Below are 10,335 nucleotides of genomic sequence, written 5' to 3'. Positions count from 1 at the left end.
TTTGCTCGCTTTATGTGCTGCTAACAGGACCAATAGCCAAAAACCCTGTGCAGCAGTAGTTTCAGGCGTGACATATATCTTGCATCCTTCGTAGAAATGTGGGAATCACTTTCGAAATAGCTTGTTTGCAATCAGGCTTAGTTACGTAGCTTATATTCACAGCCTCGATGGCAGGCAACTATTTCAATTTGGTTGAAAAAATCCTCTTCATAACATAAGGATCACATTCAACATATGTTGTGATTTTCTGTTTATACCTTTCTGGTGTAATAGTGTCTAAACCAGTACAGTACAGGCTTTCCTCCATCTCATCCGTTCTGCTTTTTCAGTCACGCACGTAAAGCAAAACTTTTATTCAAATTCCGAACTGATTATAGCATAGAAAGTAAGCAAATAGCACTTCCATATAGTCACTAAAAAGCTGTCACTCACTTCAGTTTTGAAACTACAAATATAATATCACTTTGTCTACGTGTGCGTTTAGCATTGAGTGAATTCTCACTCTCACCCTGTATTTATATATTTCTTTATTAATATCTTAACATATTATTATCTTTTCTTAACCATTTGCACACACAAGCATTATCCGACTCGCCTCCTGACCGCAGACGGAGGTTTACAAGCCACATTGACGTCATGTGCAAACAACCTATAGTCGGAATTGTAAGATGAACTTGCTGTTGTGAGGAACAAAATTGCTATTTTGAGGTAAAAAGTTCTAATAAAAAAAGTAAGATGTAAATGTGGAATTGCAAGTTTGTATCACACAATTCTTTTTCTTTATTTTCTTCTTTTTAAATCCTTTGGCAGAAACAAGCATCCATATATGTGACCCTGGGCCTTTCCATTGATGTGTGGTTTGTTAGGATAGAACAATATTTGGCCAAAATAAGTTTTGATATATTTACGGTAGGAAATTTACAAAATATTTTCATGGAGCATGATTTTTACTTATTGTCCTAATGATTTTTGACATAAAAGAGAAAATTTAAAAGAAAAATTTGACCCATACACTGTATTGTTGGCGATTGCTACAAATATACCTGTATGACTTAAGACTGGTTTTGTGGTCCAGGGTCACATATGGGTTGAAGATGTCTCAGTTTGGTGTCTGTAGCAAATAAAATTTGCAAAAGTGATTTAGTATACATATAAAAACACTGAATGCAAGTACTTTAAATGCTTCAAATAACTATAATAAAGATTTAAAATGGTAATTAATTTGTTTTTTGGGGGTGCACTGTGGTTCTTTAAATAGTCTTTTAATCACATCTAGTGATTCTGGTTCTAAATATGCATTGACAAGATTTTTAGAAAATAACATTAAGCAGAATAACATTTTGGTGGTTGTCTTCTGTAATAATGGTAAAATTTAGGATAGTCGTTATTTTTTGCTCAGAAAAAAAAAATCTAATTAAACAGGACACATTCTAATGTATCTAGAAAAAAGTCTTTTATTGCGTTGATGCTTAAAAACATCTTTTAATCTTTGACCCATAAAACTCCATTGTCTGCTGTGTACTTTTAAGTGGATACACAGTAGTTAAGTGTTAAGCAAAGATATCAGTTTTCTCTAAACACAAGATGTGGCGGTTTCTGAGCCATGAGTGAGTCATGTCATCTTGTTTTGAAGGTTATGGTATGTACATCTCCCAGGAATACTAATTATTTGGCAGATATGCTTCTGTGTCCTTGTTTCTCAAAATAAGAGATTTAATGACTAACCCGTAATGACTGTAAAATGTGAAAAGGCCGTCAACTCTCGATGTGGTCCTTCAGACTGCTCTCGATGACGCAGAAGAATGACACTGCTGTTGTTGAATGTGGTGCTTGCGTGGAATGATTTTTGATTAAAATTTAAAACAAAAACCATGGCCAAATGTTTCCAATGCAATGAATCATTAAAAATGAACAGTTTTGGTACTAAATAACAGATTTTAGGCAAATCACTGTGGGGTCAAAAGCACTTTGAAAGGCTTGTATGTTTAATATAAATATAATTTTTTCAATCTAGGTTTACATTCTGGCCACGGTCTTACGATATTCTCATGTCTAGATTTGTTTTTGAGTAACTTTTTTTTCTGTGCCTGTTTTTGTTGTCCACCAAAACTAGGAAAGAAAGTGAACAGAAAGGGCTGGGGAAGAAAAAAAATGATAGAAAAGTGACTTATTAAACCCACAGTTTGATATGACCAGTTCACTTTGCCAGGAGCTGTTAGCTGTTACGGCATTGGCTTGCAAAAAAACAAAACAAGAGTGGCATTTATTCTCAAAAAAAAAAAAATACTGGCAATGCCTCAGAGGCTTGGGTCTAACTGCCCTCCCCTTCAGCTACTGTTCCCCCTCATCAGCATCAGAGACTGCCAGCTCCGCTTCAATCCGGAGGGGGAGACGGCATCTATGGGGAGACCTGCCTGGATAGCACGGCCTAATTGGGGCCCGAGGATGAGGGGCCCACTGCAACTGCCCTTTTAGAGTAACTAGGGACCTGGCTATGGCCACCACATGCTTATAGAAAAGAGAAGAACCACAGTGAGACTGGAAGAGAGTAGATGTGATGAAGAGGCTGCAAACATCTAAAGGCTATACATGTTTTTTTTAAATTTCATAACAAACTTTCATCTTTGAAGATTAAGCATAAGCGGTTTCAATTCTGGGAGACTGACAGAAAGCAAAAAAAAAAACAATGAAAAGATAACAGAAAAAAAATCCGCCGTTTTTCTTATCTATGTCCCCTTAGGTCATAAAATAGCCAGTCAAACGGGAGGGTTTATAAATTAGAATTATGTAAATTGAAAGACTTGATTTGTATTCCGGCTTTATTTGTGTTCCTCAGAGACTTTTCCCTCATATATGACCATTATACTGTTTTAAAAGGATTACGGCTATCAAAAAGCATACTCAATTGAGACAGTCAGTAGTTATAATGAAAACAGCTCCGTCAAATGGAAGTCATTTCAATTCAAAAGCAAGAGGGAGTGATTTTTAAATGAAGGAACCCGAGTTAATGAAGAAATGTGGAGGCAGCGTTCGGCTGCTGAGATAGGAAGAAAGAAAAACAAGATGGGATTTGCAGAACTTGAGAATACAAGGCTGATTTTCAAATACGGCAATTTTGTGGCGTGCGCAGAAATCAAATTAGAACGCTGCTTTGATATTCATGTTTGCGTCATGGTGTTTCGTGTCTACCGTGTGGTCCATTTGGTCATGCATTAAGGTAATTGTGAGTTTATTTTGGCTGCAGATTTGTTCTGCATTTGTTTTGTCCTTTCTGGTTCTTAGATCTGTGAGGAACGTTGAGGTTTTTTTTTTTTTCACACTGTGGGTTTGGCATCGTATCAATCCTACCTCAGCATTTCAGCATGTTGAAACCGCTGCTTACATGGCCTTTGCTGTCCGTGATAGGGAGTCAACAGTGACAAACAGGAACGTTTGACATTACCCTTGACCAAGGACTCGAAAACCTCAACACACACACACACACACACACACACACACACACACACACCAAAGTGTTCTGAAACCTGTGCAATGTGCTGATTTCCCTCTACTCATTTCCTGTCTTCTTTCTCCAGTTTCTGGTTTTGAATATCACTGACCATGTTTATGAAGACATGAAGAAGGGCAACAGCCTTGTTTTAGACTGCAAAATTAAAACTGCTCTGTTCCAAAGTGTAAAACAGTTGTTTGCAACAATGAGAAAGGAAAGGAAAGGAGGTGACGTGAGGCCAAGTATGGTGACCCATACTAGGAATTTGTGCTCTGCATTTAACCCATCCAAGTGCACACACACAGTAGTTAACACACACACCGTGAACACACACCCGGAGCAGTGGGCAGCCATTGCTGTGGCGCCTGGGGAGTAGTTGGGGGTTCGGTGCCTTGCTCAAAGGACTCACCTCAGTCGTGGTATTGAGGGTGGAGAGAGCACTGGTTCTTCACTCTTCCCACCTACAATCCCTGCCAGACCTGAGACTCGAACCTGAGACTTGAAGTGTGGAGACTTGGACTTAGAGTGCATTGGTTCTTGATCGGATGTTGGTGTTGCATTTGAAAGGGTGCTTGCGGTACACATTACTGTTGGATCCAATATAGTCAGACTCAGCAGCACTGCATTATCTTTTACTTTTTTAAAAACAGTGTTTCACATGATCTGGAGCTCTTTCCTAATGTTACTCTGTGTCTATACCTGACACGAGTGGTGTAATGCGACTAAAGACAACAGAACCCATTATAATAGGTGATTCTGTCTACGCTCCATTTGACAGATTGATACGACAGTAAACTCCCATTCCATTTCCGACGTACTCCAATCGCTTATGCAGGTTCTGATGGTGTTAAGATCACAAGGAAGTAGGGATGCACGATATTGGATTTTGGTGATATCTGATATGCCGATATTTTTATCATTATAAGCGGAAATTATAAGTAATTTATTTCAAATTTTGGTTAGTTTTTAAAAAGAACAATACTGAAGGTTTTTTTTTTTATAATGACAATACATTAAAGCTTTGGAAATAACTATAAATAAACTAGATATCAAGCGCTGAATTTTTTTTCAGGATGATGCAGTGGTAACCTTAAAAGTTTTTTTTTTTTTTTTTTTTTAAGATTTAACGTTTGTAGAGTTGTAAAAATTCTGAATCTTTTAAAGCTCATAATTTGTTAAAAAAAAGTTTTATTTCTTCATGTTAGCTAAATTAAATTCAGATTAAACTTAGATTAAATGTAGCGATCCAAAACACTGAATCTAATCATCTTTCAGGCAGAACTTTGCTTCAAGAATAAGCCACGCTGCTGAGGTGATCTAATCGCTAGCACACTCTCAGTACATAACTTATTCCTCATATATCGGCATCATTTTTTTTTCATATTGGGCCGATGCCGATATTTACATTTTAAAACCATTTCCAATATCAGTCCGATAATATTGTGCTTCCCTACAAGGAAGCCAATTCAAAGACTTTTTTTCACGACTTGTAATCCTTGACGGCATCTTCATGGTTTTGTTGTTGAATATTGGATGTTTGCCTATATCCGATATGCTCATGTTTGTGACCCCGTCTATAAAAACCTGGCTAAAGTTGCATAATCTAATTCTGAGATAAAAAGCATACCTATAAAAATGTTGAAGATGTCATTTGTGTTTATTGCTGTCAGTGATAGATTATATCAATGGATTCCAGATACAGTTTTCAAATTTTAATTTATAACCTGTTAAATGCTAAAATTAATGTTTTTATTGACACTATATTTTATTTTGTACAAAAAATACCAGAGGTTTGCTTTCTAAACATAGATTTTAATCATCCCTGGCTTTTCATTAAGTGCAGAAATACATGCTGAATCTCATATCATTCAGTTTAGAAACTTCTTTTATTTCATTATAAACTTCTTTTTAGTTTTTTTTGTGGCATCACCGAAATTTCAAGAAGTTTTTTTTTTTTTGGTTTCATTACTCAACCTTTTAGCAAGATTTACACTAGTGCATTTTTTATTTAACACGCTGTTAAAATGAAAACGGTCCTGGCGTTCTCACTGTGTTTCAGAAACAATCTCCGTCCACACTACACAACCGAAAATGCATGTCACATGACCACCAATAATAACCATTTTGTTATTGATTACACGGTCATTAAGGATGCACAGATTGAATGTGTGCAGCCATGCAATCATTTTCAAAACTCTATTTTAAAGTTATTTTATGACTTGTCTTGAACAATTTAATGTTTGAAGTTTATAGTAGTCTAGTTTTTTTCTATGGTACTTTTTGGTGAAACAATAGCCGAAAGACAGAATAAATATGTTTGACATTTAAATGTTTGACTCTCAACTTTTTAATGGATTTTTTTATCAGGAAGTAATGACAAGATGTGAAGCTATGCGACATGATTTCAAGAAGGGAACAAGCAGTGTATCCAAAACCAAAATGAACAGAGGGCAAATGTGGAGCAACGAGGAGGTAAAGTGCCTTTTATGAGCTCTTTGCAGTGTTTCCCACATGTTTGAAAGCAATGTGTAGTGGTCAGCCTAAGGGGGGGGAGGGGTAGTGGGGGTTAGATGTTTGTACGATTAAAAGAACGATTGGATAGGGATACGATTGGATCCCCTAAAGGGATTTCCTAATTCCTGAAGGTTAACAATTAGTTACAGAACAGAACTTTATTACATTAATTTAACACCATATACAACAGCCTACTTGCAACTTTTGTTAGGGCACCTTATTTTGCGACATATTATTGATATTTAACAAATCTATTTTTTTCTCTCCCTGACCTTGTCTTTCTGCTTGAGCAGCACTAGTTGAAGCCTGGAAATATTGTAAACAATAACATAACTAATTACACTGGTCGGACTAAGCTCTGTTTCAGACTGATACCTCCGTTTCAGGATGGTCCTCATCCTCAACACGTGCCTTTTTCAGTCGCGGAAAATACTTTTCAATACTCATCTGGATTGAAGCAGCAAACATTCAGTGTAAGAGTAAAGAAACGGCATAATTTATAATACGTTTATTTGATTCACAGCTGCTACATATAGTGTTTTGACCTCGACAACCCAACCAGGCTAGCCTACATTTTACCGCAAACTTGCGACCAGTTAACTTTCTAAAGAAGGCGCAATCGCGTTTGCTAAGGGTCGGGACTTACAGTAACATCAACACACTGAAACTATTGTATTCAGAATATAAAATATTTTATAGCACTTTTTTTAATCTGTGATTGTGTGTTAAAAGTGTTCACGAGATACCAAACTTTCGCCAGCCGTCTTCTCTCCACAGATGATCCAGACAGATGTGGTGTGTACGGAGGCGAGGGGCTGTGTGCGTGTGTGCGTTTGAGGGAGAGACGCGTGAGTGACAGAGAGATGAAGAGAGACCGTATGGAAAGGAAATGCAGTTGAACGAATTCGCTGCGTGTTTTAAATAGCGTACAAAAGAATAACGAAACGCAATATGTGACGGTCGGTATTGATTTTTTATTTTTTTGGTCGGTGTTGAATCTGTGGCGGTCAGAATTTAAACAGATTCGTCTATGTGTGGGAAACACTGCTTTGTGAGTTTGCAGTTGGTGAAAATAAAATCATATACACGCAACAATGAGCGCACATAAACGCACGGTTAAAAGTCGATCACACCTTTTCCTTTTGTTTGGAGTGTTCTGTGAGTTCCGTCACAAAATATACGTCACTAAACCCGACCAATCAGGTTGTGAATGTATCACTGAGCCTTTAGGTTCTCTATCTTTAGGTTCACTGTCAAAAATGCCAGTGTGAACGCCAAGCGGACCAGAACCAAGTTTGTAATTTTCCTTTTTGGTCTGGACCAAATGAATCGAACTACAAGTGTGAACAAATCCTTGAAGGTACAATGTAGTACATTGCGTATGAAGTGTTGCTTTGTACACCTATCAGTGTATGATCTCAAATACCATGAGAGCTATCGAGAGCTATCGAGAGCAGACGGCTCTGCAAGTTTTAATGTCATAGACTGATCAGTCTGCACACCAAGTTGAACACCAAAATGCAATGATTAGTCAATTGTATGTGTTTTGGCCTATAACTGCTTCTTGCAGCTTTACAATATTGGCCATCCGACTACTTTTTCCTCATTACTATAATAACTGTTTTTAATAACCTAAATGTATAACATAAACACTGTTAACAATGGTTCCATGAAGTAATACTTCATTACACTGTCTAAATGGCGTTTAAAAAGATGGTATATCAGCACAAAATTCAATTAGCATTTGTTTACTGGCGTGTGTTTATTGGCTATTGGTTTTTAGAGCTCTAATTATGTGTATAGTTTTATTTATTTGGTGGAATAGCTTAATAGCTAATAATTAGATTTACATGCTGCTTGTAACTTGAGCATTGAAATGTGAAGCAGAGGAAGTGTCCATTTATACTGGAGATGAAGTAAAATGTAGCCTGATTCTGTCACCTAAATGAGAGAGAGCCATATCACGCTAATTACCAACAACAACAAAGCCTTGTTGTTATTCCCCGCATGTAGTGTTTTGCCAAGCGATGAACCACTGTGTCTGACATCTCCATCATTACGTTTGACTGACTCTCATTTCATCACCTTTGGTGTTCATGTGGTGGAGAAATTGCGCTAGCATGTAAAAAGTCTTGCCGTCAGCAGTCCTTGCTCTTCTGAGAGCCTCTCTTTAGCTCTGAAGGGTGCCCGGGATAATTCTGAACGCCAGGACCGGCTCCGAGCAAGCACAGTGTGCTCTGCACGCGGAGACAAATGCCGACTACGGCATCTCAAAATGAGTTCACACCCTCAATTTCATACCTGCTATTCAGTTCTTCATGAGAAGCACTGCGATACGCCGCTCAATTTTGTGTATTGTTGTGTTGTGTCTTGTCGCTGTGTCCAGAATGGTGGAGTTTTATAGGAATGTTATTGCTAATATTCATATGCAAATGCAGCAGATGGCTCTAAATAGACAAAAATGCTAATTTCGCCAACTTTAAAATAGCTTATTCTTATTTTACCTGATCTAGCTTGTTTGACACATTATCTGCTCATCATGTACTGTTATTGTCGTCGCTGATGAAGTAAATCATGATGGGGAAAACAATTGTGGAGTGCTTACAACATTGTGAATTTGATTCATTATGAGAGTGAATGTAAGCAAACAGCAACGGGCTATTTTCTCCCAGGATGACGGCCTGTCTCTGTGGCCTCAAATGGATTCACTCCATGAACATAAAGTTGTTTTGTAGCTTTAGACAGTTAAGACGTGCAATTATCTATGCATGCTGGTGCTTTCTTTGTGTCTTTTACTTGACTCTTCATGAAATTGAGGAAACTGTTGTCGTAACAAATTCTTAACCTAACTTTTGATTTTAGCCTTTTATAGCAGTGAACACATTTGACACTAAATAAATAAATAGATACATAAATAATACATATGATGTATATATCTCAGTTTTGTAAAATTTAACCTTATTTTGTGGTCCAGGGTCACATATGTATGTTATGCATTATTTATTTTTGCCTTTCTTTTCACAGTAATGTTTTTGCGGGATAAATTTGGAAATAATATGAGCTTATGAGCTTGCAATGCCAAAAATCTCATGGGTCTCATGGGTGCAAAATACAGTTGAAGTCAAAAGTTTACATACACCTTGCAGATTCTACAAAATGATAATTTTACCAAATAAGAGGATCATACAAAATGCATGTTATTTTTTTTTTTTTTGGTATTGACCTGAATAAGACCTTTCACATAAAAAAAGATGTTCGACCACAAGAGAAAATGAATTAAACTTATGAATTGAATTTATAAAAATGACCCTGTTCGAAAGTTTTTTTAATGCTGTGTTGATACCCGATCGACAGCTGTTGTATATGGAACTTATTTTGTATCCTGGAGAACAAGCCAGTATATTCTGTAGCTTCTGAAGGACAGTACTAAATGGAAAAAAAAAATATATTTGTGGCTTTCCATAAGCTTTCCACTGATGTATGGTTTGTTAGGATTGGACAATATTTGGCCGAGATACATCTATTTGAAAATCTGGAATCTAAAGGTGCAAAAAAATCAAAATACTGTGAAAATCACCTTTAAAGTTCTCCAAATTAAGTTCTTAACAATGCATATTACTAATCAAAAATTACATTTTGATATATTTGTAGTAGGAATATTACAAGAAATCTTCATGGAACATGATCTTTACTTAATTTCCTAATGATTTTTGGCATAAAAGAAAAATATAATTTTGACCCATACAATGTATTTTTGGCTATTGCTACAAACTTACCCCAGCGACTTAAGACTGGTTTTGTGGTCCAGGGTCACATTTAGGCAAAATAAGAAAAATATACATATCCTCATTCTGTTCAAAGGTTTACACCCCTGGCTTTTAATGCATTGTGTTTCCTTCTGAAGCATCAGTGAGCGTTTGGACCTTCTGTAATATTTGCATATGAGTGCCTCATTTGTTCTCAGTGTAAAAAGATGGATCTCAAAATCATACAGTCATTGTTGGAAAGGGTTCAAAAACACAAAAATGCTAAAAAACCAAAGAATCTGTGGGACCTGGAGGACTTTTCTAAACAGCAGACAGTTTAACTGTTCAGAACAAACAAAGGACTCATGAACAACTATCACAAAAAAAAACATCATTCAGGTAACACAGTATTAAGAATCAAGTGTATGTAAACATTTGAACAGGGTTATTTTTTTATAAATTGAACTATTATTTTCTCATGTGGACTATTTGTAAATGTCTTTTATTTGAAATATCGTTTTCAGGTCAGTACTAAATAAAAATAACAAGAATTTTGTATTATCCCTCTTATTTTTGTAAAATAAT

This window comes from Garra rufa, chromosome 17 (genome assembly GCF_049309525.1).
Source record: "Garra rufa chromosome 17, GarRuf1.0, whole genome shotgun sequence".
NCBI classification, from domain to species: domain Eukaryota; kingdom Metazoa; phylum Chordata; class Actinopteri; order Cypriniformes; family Cyprinidae; genus Garra; species Garra rufa.
The sequence above is the reverse complement of the archived record's forward strand: the minus strand, read 5'-3'. Positions refer to the sequence as shown.